The sequence below is a fragment of the Pyrus communis genome, chromosome 17, assembly GCF_041283825.1.
Source record: "Pyrus communis isolate YQ-2024b chromosome 17, ASM4128382v1, whole genome shotgun sequence".
Classification (NCBI taxonomy): domain Eukaryota; kingdom Viridiplantae; phylum Streptophyta; class Magnoliopsida; order Rosales; family Rosaceae; genus Pyrus; species Pyrus communis.
In genome coordinates this window covers 25,057,105-25,081,947 of record NC_142581.1, presented here as the reverse complement: position 1 = coordinate 25,081,947, position 24,843 = coordinate 25,057,105, and the positions used below count along the sequence as shown (strand labels likewise).

General features: G+C 38.7%; 1 non-coding gene and 2 pseudogenes across 1 annotated transcript; 2 read left to right on the top strand and 1 right to left on the bottom strand.

Moving 5' to 3' along the window:
* Positions 1–1,384: 1,384 nt before the first annotated feature.
* On the top strand, positions 1,385–2,564 carry LOC137707805 (L-type lectin-domain containing receptor kinase VII.1 pseudogene; annotated as a pseudogene).
* A 5,069-nt stretch (positions 2,565–7,633) lies between these two features.
* Positions 7,634–8,404, bottom strand: LOC137707471 (ubiquitin-like domain-containing protein; annotated as a pseudogene).
* Positions 8,405–16,716: 8,312 nt separating this feature from the next.
* Positions 16,717–16,787, top strand: TRNAG-GCC (transfer RNA glycine (anticodon GCC)). Its single transcript has one exon. It is a non-coding gene; the product is annotated as a tRNA-Gly (tRNA).
* The last annotated feature ends 8,056 nt before the right edge of the window (positions 16,788–24,843 follow it).

Sequence of the window (24,843 nt, the reverse complement as noted above, 5' to 3'; positions counted from 1 at the left end):
TTTGTTTTGTTTCTCTCTCTCTCTCTCTCTCTCTCTCTCCCTCTCCCTCCCCTTAGAATAAGGAAAAAAACATCAAATGGAATTACATTCCCCAATTTTATTTTTGTGTATTGTTTCCCAATAGTAGTCAAGATAACGAGAGATATTTCAATATGCTCGAAACACTAGATGGTTCACCACGTGTTTCTATACAAGTGATGAGATTCTTGTGTTAAAAAATGAATAACATAAAAAAATAAAAAAAAATAAAAATTTCCCACCACTTACATAATAACAAGTGATGTACCACTTGTGTTCCGGGCACAAGGAAAATTTTCTCAAAGATGGCACCCAAGATCAAAAAATTGGATGGAGAGCTACATTTATTATTGTAGATATGTTCAAAATGTGAGGGAATTTTAATTTGGTAATTGAAAACAACTTTTTAAATATAATTACTGAGAACACAATCTTCTCAAGGTTTTTATCTAAACGATCACTTCTGGGTTCATCGTTTTCAATGCAATGGGTGCTTTTATAGACCAAAAAGGGTTTAAGTTTCAAACCTTATGAAGCTGAACCAAGAATTAGACACTATTTATAAACCTTGACCAATAAGTAGACACTATTTATGAAATTAGACCAATAAGTAAACATTATTCATGAAACTTGAGCAATAAGTAAACACTGTTTATGAAACGAAACCAGGAATTAGGCACTAAAACTAAACCAATAGGTGGAGACTATTTATGAAACTGGACCAAGAACGAGACACTATTTATGAAACATGATCAAGAACTAGGCACTATTTATGAAAGTGGACCGATAACTAGACACTAATTATGAAACCGAACCAAGAAAGAGACACTATTTATAAAACTGTACCAATTATTATACACAATTTATGAAATTGGACCCAATAACTAGGCACTATTTATGAAACATAACCATGAACTAGATTACGAAAGTGGACCAAGAACTAGGCACTATTTATGAAACTGAACGAATAAATAGTGTAGTACCGTTCAATTTCATAAATAGTGGTAAGTTTCATAAACAGTGTTTGTGATGGACACACTTGTCCCTGTGCGTCAGTTTTTTTTTATATAATTTTAAATATATTAAAATTGTGTCATTTTCATTAAAGTTTAAGTTCTTTTGTCATTTTTATTAAAGTTTAAGGATTTTTCATTATTATTTAATTCTTATTTATTAAATAAAGTTATAGCATGGTTTTTTTTATTAAAATAAACTTAACCTAAGTTCTTTTCGTGAAAGTTCCATTAATTATGAAGTCAAATATCCTACACAAGACTTAAAATTGCGGCCATGACCACAACTTTCAAGTTCACGGAGGCCTTTGACAAGTGAGGTGGTAGATCTTTTTGGGGTGCTTTTGGGTGAAATGTAATTGGGGTTTTGTGCGGCAACTGGAGCATTGGCTTAGAGCCATAGGATATTGGCTTGGAGCTTTAGCAATTCTAATTTTTCCATCACCAACACTTTGGTGACTCAGAATTTTCCTTCCTTTGCAGTGTCGGAGAAAGGTCTATTTTCGGATCAAAAGGGTTTGTCATGGGGTTAGTATTGCCGAGTTTTTGGTTGCTTGGTGTGAAAGGAAATGAGGAGGATGTAGAGAAAGTTGAAGATTGGGAATCAGAGTATTGGCCTCACCCGATCGATTACAAAGAGATACATGCCACGAAAAGAGGGATTTTCCGAGAAGAAAGTGATCGGGATTGGAGGACATGGGAAAATGTATATGGGGTATTAGGAGGAGGAAAAGTAGCAGTTAAAAGAATCTCACATGAAGGTGAACATGGGTTGAAAGAGTTCGTGGCCGAGGTTTCAAGCTTAGGAAGATTGAAGCATAGGAATTTGGTAGGACTAAGAGGTTGGTGCAAGAAAGAGAAATGCAGTATAATCTCGTTTTATGATTACATGGAAAATGGTAGCTTGGACAAGAGGATATTTGTGTGCAAATAGAGAAACTTGTTAAGATGGGAAGAGAGAATTAAGGTGTTGAATTGTATTTGCATAAGGGTTGGGAAGCTAAGGTTTTGCATAGAGATATCAAAGCAAGTAATGTGTTACTTGATAAGGATATGAATACTAGGTCAGGGGATTTCAGATTGGTCTGAATGCACAAACATGGGGAAATGACTGGCACGACATAAGTGGTTGGGACGACAGGGTACATGGTGCCAAAAGTGGTTCGAACGGGAAGAGCCTCAGCTGAGATTGATATGTTTGGTTTTGGGATATTGGTACTAGAGTTGGTGTCTGGATGGAGACTAATGGAGAGGGGAAAATTGAACTTTGCGCTTGATGAATAGCTCAAGGTGAAGGGCGGATATAGTGTGGAGAAGTCGAGAAGTTGCTTCATTTGGGTTTGTTGTGTGCATATCTAGAAGCTAATGGAAGGCCAACAATTAGGCAAGTTATAAAGGTGCTTTGAAGGAGCAAGCGACGATGATGGCATTGATGGTGATCAGTCTCAAAGGGAAGGAATGCATCTAAACTTGTTGCACAAAATTAGAACAACTCTAATGTGGTCGGGTTATCCATGGAACACCGAAGGGTAGGGACACCTTACTTTTGAAGACATGAAAAATGCTTTATCTTCTACATCATTTTTGTCTGGATCATATATCAATAGAGTTGGTAGATGATAAATTTAACTTCACTTTGATTTGTTCTTTTTTTTTTATTCAACTTTTGTGTTCTACATTTAGTACTTGTATACATTCTTTCTTGTTAGTGTTTGATTAACTTTTACGCTAGATTTCTCTATGTATTTGCAATCAATTCAACCAGAAATTGAAATGAATTCAAAGCTTGAATATCAGAGATGAACTTTCGAGAAAAAGAGTACGTTGCTCCCTTCGAATCTATGTTAGATTCAATCCATGAAACTCGGCTATAAACCAGCTATATAGCTGTTGCTAATTCATCAAAGCACCGTGACTATGATCATGTGCAACACACATGATTTCAATTAAACATTTAACAAATTGCATATGTGTCAAGTTATACACCATTGATATGATATAATCTTGACCGTTTATTACACATAAATATATAGGCTTAATCTAAGAACAACACTTAGACAATTTTTGAGCTTCACTTATTCTTCCTTTCTTCAGTTCCACTGCATCAATAATTCAGTTGCCATGTTTATCCACCAACACTCCCTTTTAAGCTGGTAGCTGGTTTAACTCTAAGCCTCTTTCTGAGTGTGCAGAATCAATATTTTGGAAGTGCCTTGGTGAAAATATCAGCAAGTTGATATTCTGATTTGCAATAAATTAGCTTGATGATGTTTGGCTGCAGTGATTCTTGAATGTAATGATATCTTCTTCCACTATGTTTTGTTCTTTGATGAAACACAGGATTTCTTGTCATAGCAATGGCAGAGGTATTGTCACAGTATATAGGAGTAGCTTCACCTTGTTCTTCACCAAAATCTTGAAGCACAAACCTCAACTACACAGCTTGAGTGGTTGCTTCAGTTGCACTCATGTACTCAGCTTCAGCTATTGATAGAGCTACACTATGTTGTTTAACCGAGGCCCAAGAGAAAACCCCACCTCCAGATGAGAAAGCATATCCAGATGTGTTTTTCATATCAGTTTCATCCCCACTTCAATAACTGTTACAATAGCCTATGAGAATTGATTCTTTGCCTTTCTCATACTCAATCCTATAGTTTAAAATGCCTTGTATATATTTGGGCACTCCCTTTGTTGCTCCCAAATGCTTCTTTGTTAGTCCATGCATGAATCTAGTAAGTAAGCTAGCTGCAAACATGATATCTGGTCTGGTTGCAGTCATATACAAAAGGTTTCCCACCAATTTCCTGTATACATTATCATTTATTTTTTCACTCTCATCATCTTTCTTAAGTTTGTCACTCACCACCAATGAAGTACTAATAGGTTTACAGTTCTTCAACCCAAAGTTTTGCAATAGGCTAACTGCATATTTCCTTTGGTTAATGAAAATTGCAGATCCATATTGAAGAATTCCCATTCTAAGGAAATGATATAGCAGTCCCAAGTCTGTCATTTCATATCTTCTCATCATATCACACTTAAATTCTTCCAGCAACTCAATGTTACTGCCTGTGTAGATAATGTCATCTACATAGATAGAGACAATGATGCTTTCATTTTCTCCCATTGACTTCATATACAGTGTTACTTCACTTGGACTTCTGGTGAATCCATAGTTGTGTAGATGAGCATCAATTTCTTCATACTAACCCCTTAGTGCTTACTTTAATCCATACAAAGTTTTCTTAAGTTTGTAGACCTTGTCTTCTGCACCTTGCACAATATAACCCTCTAGCTGATCAATGAAGACTTCCTTTTGCAACACACCATTTAGAAAAGCTAATTGCACATCTAGTTACTACAACTTCCATTTTTTTGAGCTGCTAAGGCTATGAGTATTCTGACAGTATCCAATCTTGCAACATGAGAAAAAGTTTCATTGAAATCAACCCCAGGCTTCTATGTATACCCTTTGGCAACCAGCCTTGCCTTGTGCTTTTGAATTGTCCTATCCAAATTTAGTTTGGTCTTGTAAATCCATTTTACCCCAACAATGGGTTTGCCTGATGGTCTGTCAACCAATTCCCAGGTCTTTTTTTTCTCTATCATCTCAATTTCAGCATTCATTGCTTTCTTCTAAGCTATATTAGTGGCAGCATCATTGAAATTCACTGGTTCAATCATGCTTACATTACATCTAGCATAGATTTCACTAAGTGATTTCTCTTTGACTGGTGTAGCTTTAGCTGTGCTTGACTCACCACTCTCAGTTTAAGAGTCAATGAATTCATGTGTTACACACTTGATCCCTTCTAGCTAAATGCCATGATCAATCTCAGGTAGATTGAGATTAACAAGAAATGATAGCTTGTCAGAATTTTCTGCATTCCAATTCCAAGTACCCTTCTCATTAAGTACAACACTCATTAACAGAAAGATCTTCTTGGTACTCAAATCGTAGATCCTGTATCTTTTCTCCATCTTCCTATATCCAGCAAATATACCTTTCATAGTGGATTCATTAAGCTTTTGTCTTAATTGTCGAGCCATGTGTCCATAACAGATACATCTAAACACCTTTAAATGTTGAATACCTGATTTTTTGCCACTGAAAGCATCAAATGGAATTTTGTGCTCCACAGCCTTGGTTGGACACCTATTGAGTAAGTACATAACCGTGTTTACAGCTTCTTCCCATAATTCATAAGGCAAATGCTTGTCATGAAGCATACTTTTAGCCATTTCAACAATGGTTCTATTCTTCCTCTCAGTAACACCATTTTGCTGAGGGGAATAAGCCATTGTCAATTGTTTCTCAAGCCCCAAATCTTCACAAAACTAATTAAATTCATGAGAGTTATACTCTCCACCTTTGTCACTTCTTAACTTTAGAATTTTGTAGCCACTCTGCAATTCAACCATGGCTTTGAATTTCTTGAACACTTTAAACACTTTTGATTTGTGATTCAGAAGATAAACCCAACGTATTCTGGTTGTATCATCAATGAAAGTTAAGAAGTATATGTTTCCTCCAAATGTTATGACCTGCATTGGTCTACAAACATTTGAGTGGATTATTCCATAGGCTTGTTTGCTTTCCAAGTTAGCTCTTTATTGAAGGCATCTCTGTGTTGCTTTCCTGCAATGCACCCTTCACATACACCATATGACTTCTTGAGTTTTGGTAACCCTAACACTATTTCCTTATCTGATAACATCTGCAAGCTGTTAAAATTCAAATGTTCCAATGTGCCATTCCCAAGCATCACCCTCACAACTGGCTTTTAGTGTAGAACCATTCATATGTTCCATAAGTAATAGAAAACACGTATTGCCAGTCATTTGTATTTTAACAACATGACTCACCAAACTTCTATCCTCAAAGATTGCAACCTGATCATCTCCAAATAATAAAAAATAACCATGCTATATCATTTGCCTTACACTTAGGAGATTTTCATGTAGTCCTGGAACAAGCATTACTTCTTTAATGTGTCTGGTACCCTTCTTGGTTTCAATCACCAAGGTTCATTTTCCACAAGCTTGAACAATCTGTCCATTCCCCATTTTGATTTTTGTTGAGACACTTTTGTCCAAATTAATCAACAAAGACTCATGTGAAGTCATGTGATTGCTACATCCACTGTCAATATACCAAACATGCTCATTTTTGACAATTGCAACATAATTACAAGCAAAGAACATTGAAGTTTCGTCTTCCATTCTTTATGCAACTTGAACCTGTTAAACTGATTTACTTCTGCAATCTCTAGCAAAATGATTGAATCTGCTACAATTGTGAAACTTAGGCTTCCCTTTGAATTTGCATTTTCCATAGTGTATATTCCCACAGATTTTACATGCCTCTTTTGTGGGCTCCTTGTTAAACCAGGGTTTGACAGCATTTTGAGACCTATAATTACCCTTCTTATCTCTAAACTTGAAAGGTTTCTTCCTTTTGTACCCAATGGTCTGTGATCCACTTTTATTTTGGATACTAAGGCTGTTGAATGCCTTATCACTCACTTCCTCATCTTCAGTATGTCTTTTCAATCTCTGCTCAAATCCTTTCAGAGTTGTAACAACCTCATTTGGATCAATCTCATCAATTTCTTAGTTTTCTCAATAATAGAAACACTATTATCATATGTAGGAGTTAGACTAATTAGCATCACCCTTGAATTCTTGCTTAAGAACATTCCAAACATCATTTGCAGTATATTGGTTTTCAATTATGGAAAAAATCTCATCACTCACAGCTCCTTGTATCAGTCCCAACGCCTTTTCATCTTTGGTGATGAGATCCTGATCAGCAAGGATTTGCTTCTTATCTGTCTCATTCCCTTCCTTCGACAATGTGAAGCCATCTTCAACAAAGCTTCACAGATTATGAGACTTGAAAATTGTTTTCATCTTGATACACCAGAATTCATAATTGACTCCAATGAACACTGATGCACGAAGATAAGTGCTAGATCCAGCCATTTTTAAGCTTCTGAGTTATTCGTTGAAAACCCAAATAAACACTCACAAATTCATTAATCCACTCCCAGATTCAAATCCAACCTGGCTTTGAGGACATGTTAGTGTTTGATCAAAATTTGCATTAGATTTCTCTGTCTTTGTAATCAATTCAACTAGAAATAAAAATGAATTCAAAGCTTGAATATCAGAGATGAACTTTCTAGAAGAGGAGTACGTTGCTCCCTTCGAATCTACGTTGGATTCAATCCATGAAACTCGGCTACAAACCAGCTGTATAGCCGTTGCCAATTCATTAAAGCACTATGACTATGATCACGTGCAACACACATACATATAATCTTGACCGTTTATACATTGAACGCGTGTCAAGTTATACACCATTAAGATGATATAATCTTGACCATTTATTACACATACATATACATGCTTAATTTAAGAACAACACGTAGACAATTTTCGAGCTTCATTGCTTCTTCCTTTCAGCTGCACTGCATCAATGATTCAGCTGCCATGCTTATCCACCAACATTTCTTTTATTAATGCAAATTTATTTATTCATTTTTTTCCTTAATTAAAAGCTACGTAGTATTAAGAATTTCTGGACAAATTTGAGTTCAATATCCACTACGACAAACAGTCCCTTTAAATACATATAGGAGATCTCCATCACCAATATTATGCCATTTGAGGCTACAATTGTCGTGCATGATCCTCTGCTTGTGTATAAACAAATAATCATCCGTTGGGAGAATTTTCCTGCTCAAAAGTAATTGCCTCAACTTATTAACTGTTCTCAAGTCCTTCACTTCCAATGGAATCGTTGACGCATTGAGTAAACTTGACGCTGTTTGTACCACTATACTCAATGTTCTTGCTACCGGCTTATCTCTTAATCGACTCATAGTCTTGAGGAACACAACAATTTCTGAAAATGCATGTATCCCATACTCACTTAAATTGCGAAAATCTTCGTTCAACTCGGTTCTACATAATGAGAGAGGCATCATCTTGATGGGGGTACCGTCCATGATGTGTATTTTTTCTTTAAGGCTATGCACTGTTTCGGGTGTGTCAACCTCCATGGTAAGTTGCCTTGCTGAAAACTTGATGGTAATATGAATTTTACTACTAGCACGGTGTAAATTTAAAGGACTTCTGAATCCCGTCCATTTGATGGTGAGGTTAATTGTAGTACCCTCAGTGATAATTGGGTAATCTTCCATGTCTAAACCATCTATTAACTTCTATCCACAAACCGCAAGGGTTTGGGAATCCACAGGGACACCCAACACTTGTTTTATCTTCCTTTTGATTTCAACAATTGGTTCTATGACATGCACTTCTATGCAAATTTTGTTTCCTAGTGAAGAAATAATTACTTGCATCCTGGCCCCTGTTTATATGATTAAGAACACTAAAGAGTTTAGGGTTTAGGTTTCAGAAAACTCAAATCACCGTTCAACGGTTGGTAAATGAGCGGTTTTTATGTTTGGATTTGAGGGAGAATAAAATTTTGGTGTCAATGACATGTCAAAATAATGAGTTTTAATCTCATACTTTAATCACATATGCATGAATCCATATTTGTGGATGCAAATTTCTTCCCCCTTGCTCTTGGACAAAATTGCACCTACAAAATAAATAACACCTTAGGTTAAGACCAAGAGTCTTACGTGCCCATGATGAATGTTGGGGGGGAGGGGGGCTTTGGCAGAAGAACCTTTGATGCCAAAGTTAGAATTTTGACGGAAAAGTGTTTGGAGAATTTAGAGAGTTTAGCAAGAGAATTGGAATTGAGTTTTGGAGAGAATGAAAGGGCTTATATAGGGATGTGGCCAGCCACCTTGGGAGGAGATAGATCGGCCACTTGGATGGTTTTGTGGGTTAGGTTCTTGATTTGTGGTTAATTAGCTAATTAATGGAATAATTATTTAATTAATTAGCTAATTACTATAATAAAAGAAGAAGGATTTGGGGATTACCTTGTGGAGAAGATTCATGAGGATGGAAGAAATAGGTTGTAAATAAATATGTATTTAGGCACTTTTGACTTGATTGAAGGATGATTGTTCATTGCTCGCGCGTAGGAGTTCCGGTGTGTCTCGCCGGTAATTTTGTCGTTTTTTACCCAAAAATCCACATGTCGCCTCTTTATTATTTTTGGCTCCATAAATGCCCCCATACCTGTTGGGCTGCTCGTAGGAAAGGGCAACAGGTGTAGAGATCTTCTTGGTTGAGGAAACATAAGATTGTTTCCTATTTTGATGTAGATTCCTTCTTTAATTGGAAATTACATCATTCTAGGAAAGGGAAATAAATTTCTCTCAAAGCCTATTTAAGTCCAACTTAAGTGGATTATTAAATCAACTTTGGAGAGCGATTTATTCTACCTTACAAGAGAGAGAGAGCTTAAAGGATATTTGTTCCCTCTCCTTTAGCAATCTTTTACATCTTGCCTATGCAAATGATTGTCTTTCGTTGCTTGCTTCGTCTTCTCTGCGCCGCACTGAGGTAAGAAAAATTTAATTTTTCTTGTCTTTTTCTTGGATAGTGCTGTCTTTGGGCAGCCGTCGAGGTGGTGCGGCACGTCTGTTGGTAGAGGCTAGGAGTCGGCTTAGCATGGGCCGATGAGGTGTTGTGGTAGAGACCACTGCTTGGGTTGTATGGCTTGGCTAAAGCCAAGGGTAGCTTGTGAGGCTGGGGTCTTAGATTGAGGCGCTGGGGAACAGTGCTAGGTGAGCCGCATGGCTCATGTCATTTGGGCTCTTAGACCTGACGCGGGCTAGGCTGGTTATTGAGAGAAATAAGGAGGTCGCGGGCCTTATGAGTTGCTAGAATGCTGGGCATGTAGGCCTCATGCCTACGAGTTCGAGAGAAAAAAAAAGGGGGGAAAAACCAGTATGGGTTGATCTCCCTTGCTAAGTACTGTGAATGGTGTTTGCTGCTTAGTTCTCTTCGCTGGGAGAAAGGTAGGCTACTTCCAAGAAAAGAGGTAAAGAGGATCAAGGTGGATGCATTGGCTCGTCTGATCGCTGTTGTGGAGCCTACTATGAATGAAGATGGAAAGAAAAGATCTTCCCTGCCTGCTCAAGAGATACCGGTTGAGAAAAAACTGAAGACTTCCTCTGTCTACTGCCGAGAGTCCTGTGATTGATATGACTTCTTCTAATGGGAAGAAAAATGAGGTTGCTAGATCTGAGCCTGTGACGCCTGCCATGTTGAGAATGGCTAGTGTGATTGCTGATAAGATTGCTCAGCGTAGATGTCCTGTCATGCCCCTAGTGCCGATGTTTTACCAAGATGTCCGTTGAGAGCTAAGTTCGGTTCACATTTGGAGAGGCTTGCTATTATGAAGAGCGATAAAGTGGACTCTACTGCTAAACTGGCGCTAAGGCCCACTCATTTTGCTACTGAGATTGATTCGCTTGTTGGGAAAGATGAGACTGCTCGCGTGGGCAGCTGTGAGAAATCCACTAAGCCTGCTTCTGGGAAGGCTGCTGAGATCTATGTGCTTTTGAAACCAGATCTGCTTGAAGACATGAACGCTTGTTTCTCTGTTTCTCTAGAAGGCTTGCTTGCGTTTCCTTTTGAGGCTTCAATTAGTGAAGTAGTCGGAGAGATTAGTGCCTAAGCTGGAGCAGCCGGTGGTGAAGCGCTGGATGGTGTTGTTGCTGAGAATGTTGCAGCTGCCGAATGTGTGGCAACCGAGTAGTCGTGGAGTGCCTAAGTTGCTGAAGAGTAGTCTTTTAGGTAGTATTTAGGATTTTCCTTGTGTTATTTGTTGTTTTTGCTTTGCTCGAACTCCTTTGGTCTTTGTTAGTTGTTTATCAATTTTGCTAGAAAATTTAATAAACTTGTTTCCTTCATTTTTCTCCATCTTTGCTTCTTTTATTCATGCCTTAACCTTTAGACTCTATAGACCAGTGGCAGACATGCTACTTTTCTATAAGCAGACAGGCCGTGTAGCCTATGTAGCCATAGGTGTTGGTGTAGAACTTTGCAAAGTTTTTAGCCATAGGGTCAGCAGTCAGATGCCTTACTTACAGAAGCAGACAAGTCCGTGTGACCACTAGGCTGTTAACCTTGGCTTTCTCTAATTTCGTAGGTTGCGTAACAAGTATCACAACACTTTAGGAATTGGTGTAGAGCGTTCCGCACTTGGATAAAGCTTTGTATATGCATGTTAGCTTGTTTAACCTTTCATAAGAATATGCGGTTGTATAAGTCTAGCACGGCTTTACTGCTCGAAAGGCAAGCCGTAGGCGGTCTTCCGGAAATTGTAGGCTACCTTAGTGCACTTGGTAGCAGCTTTAGGGTTCTAGGGCAGCCGTCTATAGGGCGTACTGCGTAATGTGCCTCATCTGTCTCTGAGGCCCGATTCCCTATGGATTGGGCCAATAGACCCAAAATCCTTCATTTAGCTAAGCCTTGAAATAGACTATTGTGGCTACTTCTAGGAATCCCGGCGTAAGCCATCGTGCACCTAGTTATACCAGGGCAGCCTGACTCATCCACGTCTAGATATTCAGAGTATAAGTTTATCCTCCCGCATTGGAGAGCAGACCCATGTGGGTGTCGGGGAATTGGTTTACCCTTTCTCACTGGAGAGTAATTAGTTTATCCTCTCACACTCGAGAGCAAACCCATGTGGGTGTCGGGGAATTGTTTTACCCTCTCGCACTGGAAAACATGGTTCGTCTCTCGGGGGCGCAATTCTTACGATGAGTCCCTAAGAAGAGCGATATCTTCTTTTGAAGTGCAGGAGTGATCAGTTGTTGTAAGCATGCATCCAAACCAAGTTGTAGATTACTTCTGAATTCCTCATTGAAAAATGAGTGAAACGAAATAAAACTTTAGCTGTAAGGTAGGAATTACATAACAACTGGATAGTTCTTAGCTGGTGAGGTGGTCACACATGGCACTTCCTCATATTGTAGGCGTTCCATTGCTTTTCGATCTCTTTGTCGTTCTTGGTGGCATGGGTGTAGCTACTCTTGCCATATACTCTGTTAATCTTGTACGGAACTTCCTAGATGGGATCCATTTTTTTGGACCTTTTTTGCGGTCAATGATGAAGGTTTTTCTTAGGACTAGATTTCCAGGTTAGAGCTGTCGGATTTTGGCCTTTTTGTTGTAGCTGGAGAGGAGCTGCTGCTGGTAGGCTGCGATGCGGGTGATGGTTTACTTGCGCTTCTACTTTGCCAGATTTAAGCTTGTGACCATCTCCTTACTGTTCGGTTGCTTGTCTTTTGGTGGTGTGATATGGCCATATACATCTGGGGAGTTCATTTAGCCATTTTCCCTTCTTTTCTATTAATGATTTCTTAAGGCAATCGAGGATCGTCTTGTTGGATGCTTTGAAGCCTAGATTGATCGATTACTTGGGCATCGAACTATCTGGGGTGACAAGGATCACGCCTGCTCTAGAACCATTGTAGTTGGATATGCCGTTGACATTCAAATGCTAGAAGTCTCCATTGGGTGGAGTAGGTGGGGCTAGGGCGTGCTCGGCTATATCCGGGGCATCGTTAAACTGCTCTGTTGTGTCGTCTAGGCTAGGCGTGAAGGCGTAGTAAGGAGCCGTGGAGCTAGGGTCATGTTACACGCAGAAGGAGATGCTCAACTGCTGGTATTGGGCCACTCTAGAGTTGAATTATCAAGCAAGGGTCGGCTGGGTCTGTGTGACATATAACAGAGATGGTGTTTAACTAATGGTATATGTTGCTTCTATGTAGAATTTTTTGGGGCGATGAGGACAAAACTTGCTTCCGAGTGTGTCCTTCTAGTGTTTGTCTGCCCTTGGTACGCCTTTTGGGCTGAGTTGTTGTGTTTGTCAGAAAGCTTTGCATCTGCCAGTGTCTATGCCTTTATCATTGTGCGTGTGGATTGGGCGGAATAGTGCATCATGAGGATGACTGCGTGCGTCTGAAGGTAAAAATTGAGCTTTCGGGTTGCAACAACAATTGCCAAAGTTAGCTTTTGAATTTCTGGTAGAATTAAGAAGAGTTTTTGAACTGTGAAATACAGGTAGTCGGGCCCCCAGCTCTTCTCGTATGATGGTAGAGCTTATTGCTGCTTCAGATACAATCAAACATGTGAATAGGTCATCTGCTGCTTCTGGTTTGGATAGTAAGGAGGTGATGTAAGGTTCTTTTTCAAGTCCTTGCATCTTGATCGACGAGCCTTGTCCCAAAGTGCATGCTTGTCTGTCAGAGCGAAAGAATCTGCCAAAGTTAGATGATCAATTTTTCGAACAGCGGGTGGTCTGCTAGAAGTCCTTTTTAGAAGGCTGCTCTCTCTGCTCGATCTCGTCCGTGAAGGGTGACATTTTTATGTTGGTCATGTCTCGTCGTAATGCCTTGTCGGTGACCTAATTACGTTGGAAATCGCGCAATCACTTGGTCAAGAGTCTCTATACTTCTTCCTGAATTTGCCTTTATTGGAGGTAGCGGAGCTTTTGGTTGCCCCCAGTCGTGACCTGCTTGTCTAGGCTGCTCTTCCATGTATTTAGCTCGTCTATGCTGTGGTTGCAGTGTATGTGGTATGTTCCTAGCAGACGAGCAAATTTCTCATAGGCTGCCGATTGAACTGAGCTGGATTGAGTGATTGCTTCTCTTCATCCGTCGTGCTGCCTACTCCGATGTGAGGTGGAAGATGCCCATTGCGGGCTTAGCTGCGAATGAACACTTCGCCTGGAAGGTTGCTCATGTTGAGTATCAGAGTGTGACCCCAACCGTGAATATATGCTCGTCCGTGGGCTTAGTAGAAAGTGCACGTTCCTTCGCACACTAAGACAAAAGTTTATGCTATTTCGAGGGCCCAACCAGGAATGTACACTGCCCAAACGCTCGGTTCGTGGTTGGTCAAGTGGCTGCTTACCGGGATGCTGTTGGAGAGGTTCTTCATCTGCCCTTGACCTACTTCGGGACACCTCGTCTGGGGGACGTTGCATCTCTGTGCGCTGCAAGAGCTGGTTCACCAAGGTCGTCTATTGTGCGAGGGCGCTCGTTAACTCTATGACTTGTCGAAACAAGTGTTGTTCTCCATTTGGGTTGGAAGGGCTTAGAAGAAATGTATCTCCTTGAGCAGTGGAAGTGTGGTAGACTCTGGGTGCCAGATTTGAGTTGGGAAATGTCAAATCTGTAGAAAAATATGATGAAAATGTTCTTGGTTCGATTGTCGGTTTAGAAATTTGGAGTTGGGATGGTTGAACTATTCCTGGACCAATTTGGGCTACTTGGAACACCACGAGAGCAGGTTGGGCCACGGAAGCAGGCTAGGTCGCGGAAGCAAGCTGGGCCGCTAGAGTGGGTTGCTCGGTGGGAGTAGGCTGGGCCATGGGAGTGGGTTGGTCGGCATGTGGTGCATGTGGGTGCGAGGCTAGGGCTTGGCTTGGCAACACTTGGGTCTGCGTCGGGTTTGAGTGGCTCGGGCTGTCTTGCCTTGGCTTGGGCCCGTGTGGGCTTCGGCAAGCTTGGATGACACGGCTTGGGCCATGGTGGTTGCCATGATGGAGCCTTGTGGTGGTAGTGCCACTCCACTTATTGTCACGTTTACCCTCGTGGATCGTTGTGATCCCATCTCTTGAACATTGGAATTTTTGTTCGTTGAAGTTTCCAAATTTCTTGCCATTGTACTTTTCTTTTACGTTTTACTAAAGAATTTTTGCAAATAAAAAATTCTAAAAATAATAACGTATGAAAAATCTACAAATGGACAAGAAAATAGAAAACCTTGGATGCCAGAGTCATCTCCAAGTATGGGGCTCAACTCTCAATGAAAGCACCAATTTGTGGATGCAAATTTCTTACTCCTTGCTCTTGGACAAAATTACACCTACAAAACAAATAACACCTTAGGTCAAGGCCGAGCGCCTCACGCACCCAAGATGAATTGGAGGGGGGGCTTTGGCTGAAGAACTTTCGATGCCAAAGTCAGAATTTTGAGGGAAAAGTGTTTGGAGAATTTAGAGAGTTTAGCAAGAGAATTGGAATCGATTTTTGGAGACAATGAGAGGGCTTATATAGGAATGTGGCCAGCTACCTTGGGAGGAGATAGACCGGCCACTTGGATGGTTTTGTGGGTTAGGTTCTTGATTTGTGGTTAATTAGCTAATTAATGGAATAATTACTTAATTAATTAGCTAATTACTATAATAAAAGAGGATGGATTTGGGGTTACCTTGTGGAGAAGATATGATGAGGATGAGTGAAATAGGTTGTAAATAAATACCTATTTGGGCACCTTTGACTTGATTGAGGGATGATTATCCACTGCTCGCACGTAGGAGTTCCGGTGTGCCTCATGGGTAGTTTTGTCCTTCTATATCCAAAAATTCACATGTCGCCTCTTGATTATTTTTTAGCTCCACAAAGTTCATTCTCAATTTTCTTCAAATTCTCTCTCCCCTCACTCGAAATTGTGTCGCGTAAAGACAATTGTGTAGTTAAATTAAAGAAAAACACATATAGCAAGAGCAATGTGATTTTCTCTATACCCTAGTTCGATTCTCATTCGTTACAGTTTCAATTAAAGTAGAATATTGCTTGAATACACACAAAGAAAAAAACTAATCTGGAAAAACAAACGAAAACATACTAAGAAATACTTTCCTTTTAAGTAATGGCCGTCTTATTAGCCAAACCACCGCTGCTATTACTCCGGACGTTTCCGTGTTGTATTATATGTATTACCATAGTCATTAGCAAGTTTAATATACAAAATGTTCCTTATGCAACATGTTTATCACGACATTGGTAAAACAAAATTCAGTGTTATGTGACTTTATTTTAGTGTCATTTATTCAAGGTCGCTAAATATTTTAAAATTAATTCAATCGACATTTTGTGATTTTAAGGTTAAAGATGAGAAATTTGAGCAAGTGGTGTTAACACAAGGTCTTCTATTGCCCTATTAAAATAATGTGTAGTTGCAATCTTCTAAGATGAGCCTCAACAAAAAGCCTATAAAGGCCTACAAAATTAAGGATCAGACTACTAGGCCCATAAAGCAGCCCAAGAGCTTCCAACACAAATCAATGCATCAAGGACGACTGAAGGGCACCGCCACTAACCCCTTAACCATTAAACTATCAATCCTCATCACCGACCAAAAGAAGCGAGTGCTCAGCTTAAAATTCCGGGGACTAACAAAATCAAGCGCTTGGTTTGGCTACTTTCGACGCGGAAACCAAAGGAGTATACCTAACCAAATGTCTTCTATACACTTTGTGTGTTGTTCGCTCACAAGAGAAATAGCCTGCAACAGAACCGACATCTGCAACCCACTCACCAAGTAGGACGGTCTGAGAATTGAAGGCCCAAGACTTTTTGGGCTTAGGACATGCCTATATAAAGAGGAAAGACACTCTTTAGAAGGGGTTGGATCCTCAAGAGATATTTGTTACCTTGTATCGAGTATCCTTGTGACTCTTATCAAATTTGTAACATACATACTCAGTAGACGTAACGCATCTTTTTGGGTAAACGGCTTAAATCTCTTTTTTTTCCCTCACATTTACCCTCTCATTACACTCTTCCAGGGCCTCCCATTTTTAGAAAAAGTGATATTGACCTTAATTGGTGAGGAAAATTATATTTATTGACCTTAAATGAAAGAAGAGAATTCTGATATTTTGATTGACTTTACTTAAGTGTAAGTTCCTTCTTATATGATTTAAAGAGCCAACGTTCAACAAGCACCAGTGGTCTAGTGGTAGAATAGTACCCTGCCACGGTACAGACCCGGGTTCGATTCCCGGCTGGTGCATTTGAACGTTTTTTATTATCCCAATCTTTTTTTTCTACAGAATCCAAACAGCCCGAAAACCTTTTCGTTTTTATAGGTATCCCCGTTAACTTCAAAACCAAACACAGGCATCCCTCAATCCCAACTTCCGACATTTTGCATTGAACAAATTGTGTTTGGTCAGATCAATGGTAAGTTTTCAAACCTGGGTACCAATTGCTTTGGAGATGGTCTCGGTTTTTCAGAACATTTTGAAAGTTGTGTGTATGGGTTGCCATTGTTGATGATGTTTTGTTGGAAATGTCTTGTTTGATTTGCTACCTGGAAATTCTTGCCTTGTGTAGATTGTTTGCTGTTGCTGCTCAAAATGTGGGCTCGTTTGGGTTTATTAGTTTTACAAGTAGAATGAATGCATGGTGGGAGAACATGGTTTTTTTGAAAGAGTGTCTTCTTTCCCTGTTAATGTAGGACGTTCACAAGGAATGCATGGTAGTTTCATGTCTTTTGTCATAATACATATGGGTCTCGTTTTGTCTTTAGGATTGAATTGGATTGGTTAACTCGGTATCTTCGAGGTGTATTGAAAGTAAAGGTAAATGATCATTTTGAGGGGATTTGAAATGGATTATACATGAAGGAAACTTATCCCCTTTAATGCCTATCATTTTGTGAGAGATTGGAATGGATAAGGTTCCTCCTTAATGAGCAATAAGTTGGACCCATTTTTTTCATTTCTTGCTTCAAATACCTTGGAACATAATGGAGTGGATTATCCATTTCAATCCAATCCAAAACACCAAACGAACCCTATATTCGTGAGCTTAAGGAGTGGTTGGTTATCCATTACTTTCGCCTTCAATAATCTTCTGAATGCATGCTTCTTCTGCTAGTTTTGTACTTGTAATTGCTTAATTTTATATCAGTTGGATCCCACCCTAGGTAGCTAGAAGAATTTTAATAATCAGCTATTAAGCGGACTTAGACAGGTCTTGTTTGGTAGAAACGATTGGATTGGAAGGGATAATCCTCGACATTCAAGGCATATTCAAGGTAGATGAGAATGATTTTTCCTTGTGAGAGGATTAGACATGAATAAAACTTCGTCCACCTAATCCTCCCATTAAGGGGAGTATTGGAATGGATAACTTATCTTCTTGAGTAATCATTCTTCTATAATGCGGAACCAAAGTGAAGGCTGGCCTAAATCAATGGGTGTTTAGGTCTTTTAATCACTACGGTTTTAGTCTTTTGATTTCCTACTTTTATAAGGTTTAAGATTCTTCCCAGTTTGATTAGGTTTAGATTTAGTTTCGCATTCTATTTTGGTTTAGAATTTCTTTCCTATAATAAGTTTACTTTCTTGCGTTCTTTAGGTTCAAGGCATTATAAGTATCCTTGTAATTCAGTAATAAAAAACAGTAAATAATTTATTAATAGAAAAGTTCTGTTTGTCGATATTGAAATTCTTCTCCTGCGATGGGATTATTTTGGTGAGATGCCAAAAATTCTTGGTGACAGGATTACATCATCCTACTTCTAAGTTGGTCACAGTTTTTTCGTTTCTTCTTTCTAAATACATTTAAAATAATATTATCCATTCCAAATTAATCACGTGTACCAAACGAGGCCATAGATACTAGGAGACAGTTACTTCGGTTCAAATATTGCGATGACTTTATTTTTCTCTGGAAACCATATTGGATATTTCATCCTGTGAAGACCTGATGAGGTTGAAAATTTTCATGTATGGAATTTAATGCGCGCGGTCCTTATTCTACAAATGCTCGAAAGAGTTTTCGAATTTTTTTCTATCTTTTAGCAACCGTTGGTGAAAGTTGAGTGTGCGCCAATCTTGGTGCACAACATGCTACCATTTACAACTACTGAAAATGATCAACGTCTCTTTCCCTGCATCATCTGCAATAGCCAAGTTGTATTTTTAATTGTTGCATCTTCTTTCAACAACATATATTTTACAAATAGTTATAATTAGAACATGATTAGTCTGAATCTGTCATCGTCTACCCATTCGCGAGCTTTCAAATTTTAAATTAGAGAATGCTCTTTATAGTTGTTTGGTGACTAACCTACTATCAGCCAAAAAATACTTTCCAATGCCATTACAAGTAAAAAGCTGATGACTCACTACTTTCCAAGAACTTTCGGGCAAGAGCAATGCCCTGACCCACGAGCCAAATCGCCTATAAAAGGAAGAAGAGACAATAGAGATAAAGACACTCAACCAATCAAACAAACATACAAACTCTGCTATCAAGCCAGATTTTCATCCAAAAGCTGAAATCAACCCAGATTTAGTCCTTTTAGCGATAGTTCCTTAGAAAAGCTATCTCTTGTCTAGTATAAAAGCTCAGCTACCTCCCTTAGTGTTGTCGTATCGATTCTCTCGTGTAAACTTGTTTACCATCCACCCATTTTTAGCATAAAACCCCTGTAAACTCATAGAAAAGTGGCTGCAAGAGGTTCAACCTTGCCAGACAAGGTGAACTCTTGCCCGAATCTATTTGTTTGTTTTCTGAATTAGTAGATCTATTACTTAATGCATTCAAGTTATTTCCACCTGTTTTTCTATTTTAAGAGTCTCATTTGCATCTTTATCTGGTTAACTTAATGAATATTTTCATTAAGAGCAATTTGGAACCAAACGAATGACTTAAGGGGCTCTAGACTCCCTCTATTCAAACATACAAGATCATGAACTAAAAGTCCTTGTTTACAAGGCAAGAAAAAGAACTTAATATAGACCTAACTCATCTGTGACAATCCTTTGATAACAAGAAGTTTGAGTAATTTGGGACGCAAGTAATCGACTTAAAACACACTTGTTCTACATCTGCTATGCTGAGATAGCAGTGGCACGCTTAAGCACTTAGTTAGTTTTGATTGCAAGCCTCAAGACCTACACCTAAGGCCCCACAAAGGCACATTTTAGAACTAACTTCAAGCTCTTGTTGCAGCACATAAGGCAAGCAAGAGCCCGACTACCAAATATACACGTCCAAAGTGCCAATCCCTTGGGGGAGCTGTGTTGAGGTCTAGAGACCTTCTCCAGCGAAATCTTTGCACGCCCGATGGGATCTCAGTAGTCTTGTATGCCAAGAAGGAAGAAGAATGACAAAACCTTCAGGTGGAACATAGAATACAGGCCACCCCAATGTCTACCAAGGTCAGAAATGACAGATCATCTAGAAGATTTCCCGTCCCTACGAGGACCAGCCATCCTGGGAAGCTTGACTTCATCTTAGAAGTCGAGAGGAAAAGTGACCAATGAAGACTAACAAGTCACCATGGTGCAAGTGTTGAAGAGTATGGGAAAAATCTCTCTGGAGACCAGATGAGAGGTGAGTAGACTCTGTTCCTTAATAGGAAGTTTGCAGAGAAGACTAGATCTGGAGTACTCTACTCTAAAATACAATTATGCTTAAGAAATGATGAGAAAGGCAAGCCTTGAGAAGGAACCGGTTATTCCCCTATTTCCCTTACTCGAGGAAGAGAATGAGAGAGGAAAGGAGAAAGTAGGGCCTGGGGCTAGCCAACCAATTCTAGAAGAAATCTTGGAGACAATTTTGTCCAACCCACTACTGTCCTTACTAGATAGTAGGGGGCAGGCTGGGCAAGACAAGAAGAAGTATGGAATGAACCCACAAGTTGGAGAATCCAATGGAAAAGTTACGTCCACAACTGTGGGCAAGCCTTTTCCTTATAGGCCACCATCATCGACTAACAAGGGATGAGGGGCCAGATGAAGACAGCCTGAACCAAAGAAGGAGACTTTCTCGAGCAATAATCGTAGATTGAAGTAGGAACCTCTTTACACCCCTACATAATAATATAGCCAACCAGCAACTTAGAGATAAGTTAGTCGAGTTGAGAAGAATGGTGGTCCAGAATGCTCAACCCCAGGCCCGACTGCTATTTAGATCATATACCAGAAGCCCTACCCCTAGTATATTAATGAACAGAATCATTTTCCCCTCAACTTCAAGATGCCCGCGTTTCCAACTTTTAGTGGAGAAGATGGCAGTGTGTCATCTAGAAATCATATCTTCAAGTTTGCCAATTACTGTGTAGCATTTGAAAAAATACTAACTATAATTTAAGATGGTTTGAAAACTCGCTGAATGGCCTAGCATCTCAATGGTATTCCCTTTAGCCCCTAATTTCATTACTAATTGGGGGCAAATGGAGATGGCTTTCCATGAGCAATCCTATATGGTGGAGCCCGAGATGATTATCAACGATCTAGTTGAGGTGAAGCAATATGAGCATGAGTCCACAAAGGACTTCATGATGAGATTTAGGAAGACAAGGATGAGGTGCCAATTTCCTATCAACCATGCCGAACTTATATCCATTGCTCAGAAGGCATTGAGGCTGCCTTTAAGAAATAAGTTTTATGATGTACAATTCAGTGAGTTGCAAGAGCTGGCAATTGCTGCCACAAAGTATGAGAAGATGTTGAATGAAGAACAACAAATGAAACACTCATCCAAGGTGCCTCATTTCCACAAAAATAAAGCTGTAATTCACCATCTAGAGTTTGAAGAAGCAAAGCCAAAAGAAAGTGATTGTCATGGAGGAGAGGAAATTGAAATGTGTGCAGCAAAAATGAGTACTCCCTTTAAACCTTTGATGGTAAATGGGTTAATCCAGCCAATCAAATATCAGAAAGTGGTGATGAAAGATGGAGGATTTGTCCCTATAAAGCCTCCTAAATACCAGGGTTATTCTTTTGATTTAAGCAAGGCTTCAGAAATCTATGAATAGTTGGTGCGGGCAAGAGTAATTGTGCCCGACAATACCAAAAAGATGCCTAAACCAGAAGAATTAAGAGGAAAGAAGTATTGCAAGCTGCACTATACCTTCAACCATTCCATAACTAATTGTGTCATGTTCAGGGACTGGATACAAGACCTTATAGTCAAGGGAAAGTTGCTCTTGAAGAAACCCTAGGCTAATATGATGATTGATACAGATCCCTTCCTAGAAGCTCTAATAAACATAATTAACCTAACTTAGGCTGAGAAAGGGAAGGGAAAAGCCACTTGGGAAGTGAAAGCAAAAAGTCCTTGTTTACAAACATACAAGATCATGAGCTCAAAGTCCTTATTTACAAGGCAAGAAAACGAACTTAATACAAACTTAATCCATCTATGACAATCCTTTGATAACAAGAAGTTTGAGTAACTTGGGACGCAAGTAATCGACTTAAAACACACTTGTTCTACATCTTCTACGCTAAGATAGCAGTGGCACGCCTAAGCATTTAGTTAGTTTTGATTACGAGCATCAATGCCTACACCTAAGGCCCCACAAAGGCACATTTCAGTGCTAACTTCAAGCTCTTATTGCAGCACGCAAGGCAAGCAAGAGCCCAACTACCAAATATACACGTCCAAAGTGCCAATCCCTTAGAGAGCTGTGCTGAGGTCCAGAGACCTTCTCTAGAGAAATCTTTGCCCAAACAACAGTCAGTTCTTGGATTGCTACCTTTGTTTTACCCGAACTATTCTCCTTGAAGAAAAGTTTTTCCCAATACATCAAAGTATTATTCTTTTGGCACTTTTGTGTTAAAAAATGTGATGCTTATCTTGGTTTGTTGATGATGTAAGCTTTCCCTTGGTTTCAGATTATCATGGGATCAATTATATCAACTTGCTAAGGACTCAAAAACAAATTAGGAGAAGAAATACAATTTTACAATTATTTTTTATTAGTTTTCGTAAGACCAAATCTACTTGGTAGCATGCTATCTCATTGTACTATTGCAGGTTTACTGCAAATGTATGATCACTGTACCAAGCATTCGTTATCTTTCATTTTCCTTTTGAAGTTCTGGCTTCCAGAAAGGAAAATAATCTCTAAAATTAATTATTTGGAATGTTCGGTATTGAAAAGAAAATGAGAAGTGTTGGCATCTCAAGTTCATAACAAACCAAGAAAGTTAACCTGACTTTGTTACTATGAACATTCCAGCAGCCTCGTAGTTATTTGAACAACCTACATATTTTATTTAGACGGGTAACTTTTCTTGTCAATTTGTAGCCATCGTGTTTGACATTTGTGTGATGAAACATTTGATTTGTTATTAGGAATTCATTCGTGCTGACAGGATTACTAATAAATACTAATATGTTTCGAGTTCGACATCCTAACTAAAGTAAGCATGTCGCTGCTAAACATTGAGACACAGAGATGGCGATCGTATGCAGTGCTATCTAGGCAGCTAAATAATCTTGATTCGTATTATTCCCAGTTAGGGTTGCTTGTTGTAATTAATTAACAGTGAACAATTTAAAACGATATCACAAAACAACAAATGAAATATGACTACTCTGTCCCCAATCTTCGTTAACTATAGAGCATCAGTACATGATGCACCGATATATTTAGATCGATTTTCTTACATATTTTAATATTTCTGTAGGATAAAGTTATTGTAATTTTACTATGTAGGTTTACGCCGCTGATGTGAAGGATATGAATCAGAAGAAACTAACAGCAGGATTTCAATTTCGTATGTAAAATTTTTTGAGAGAATTTAAAGTAATTGCGAAAGTCTCCTGGAAATATTGAATTGCAGTGGCCCTTTTGCAGCTTGTCATGTACAGGAGGTTAAAAGCACAGCCTGTACGATGTGATTTGATTTTTTAAGACTTGTGAAAGTATTTACTTTCAAGCTAAAGCATCTAGAGAGTGAAAGTTAAATCTTGTAATCATTTCTAAATTAATTATTTGGGTTAAAAATAAAACTTGTCCTTATCATCAATGTGTGTGTCAGTGTGGACATTATCAATATTGTAGGCACTTTTGCGTTTGATTATTATCAAGTTTAGTGATTGTTCATTAAGTAAATGGAACCTGTCAATTTATGGCTATCTTTTCAGTTTTTTTTTTTCACATCTGCTTGGCCTCAAGTTTATTTTAAAGAAGTTTTAACGAAAAGTCTGTTGTACTGTTTACTTTAATGAAAAATCATATTTTTACACTAAAAAGTCAAACCTCGTACTATTCATTTTACCATTTATTTTGTCTTTATCGTTAAAACTCAAAATTTTCAAACCATTTTCATTAGTTTTCCTCCATTTTAAATGTCTACAACCTATCCTAATTGGCTCCCCAAATGGGCCATAGTGATCAAGTAGTATAGTGATCAAGTAGTGGTGTTTGTTTCAGACTTTCATTTACACTTTTTACCCTTCATTATCTTGAGTAACTGTCAGTAACTTATTTAAAATGACTTGTTATCATGTACCAGCAGGCTTCCACGGACTATACAGCTGTGTCTTTTTCAAGGTATCATGGTTCAAAATTCAGCAATAGGATCAACTTTCCGGTCACAAAATCAGTCGATGCCATAGTTGGTTAATTATACACCCCAAAGCCTTCTGCTGGAGAGACATGAAGGTTTGTCTGAGTAGTAGAGCAGGGTAGATAAAGAGTAGAAAAGGGTAAATAAAGTAAATTAATGATCCTGCTCTTAGTTAATGCTTATCAATTAATGGTGCTTAAAGTTTGTGGATCCTATGACATGGCCAGTAAAACAAATCTTTAATCCTAATTTAAGGTTTCCTTTAAAAATTAGCAAATCATATATGTACTCTGGCAGTTGTCTAGTGTTTACGGATAATGTATACCTAATTTTAATTTATCTTATTAGATTTCTTTGAGTTGCAAGTTGGCTAGCTTTGCGTTCCATGTAACGAGAAATTCTCTCAAAGTTATCAGTTTATCACATGATAAGTGTCTATTAGACAATAATTCACTCTTTTAACATGTGATAAATGTTTATTAAACAAGTAAAACTATTATGATTATATCTTTTTTACAAGCACGAATCATTAGATAGGGATTTATTATGATTATGTCTTTGTTACATGCGAGAACTGTTAGATAGGGATCTGTTTGTGGTAAAAGGAAAAAAATTAGGGAGTAGATTCTCTACCCTCCTATTCTCATCCCCTTCAATCTCCTCTTCTCACATATTGTTTTTTGTCTTATTATCTCTATAAAAAAAATCAATATAAGATGTTAACGAGACTTAATCGTAACCGTTTAA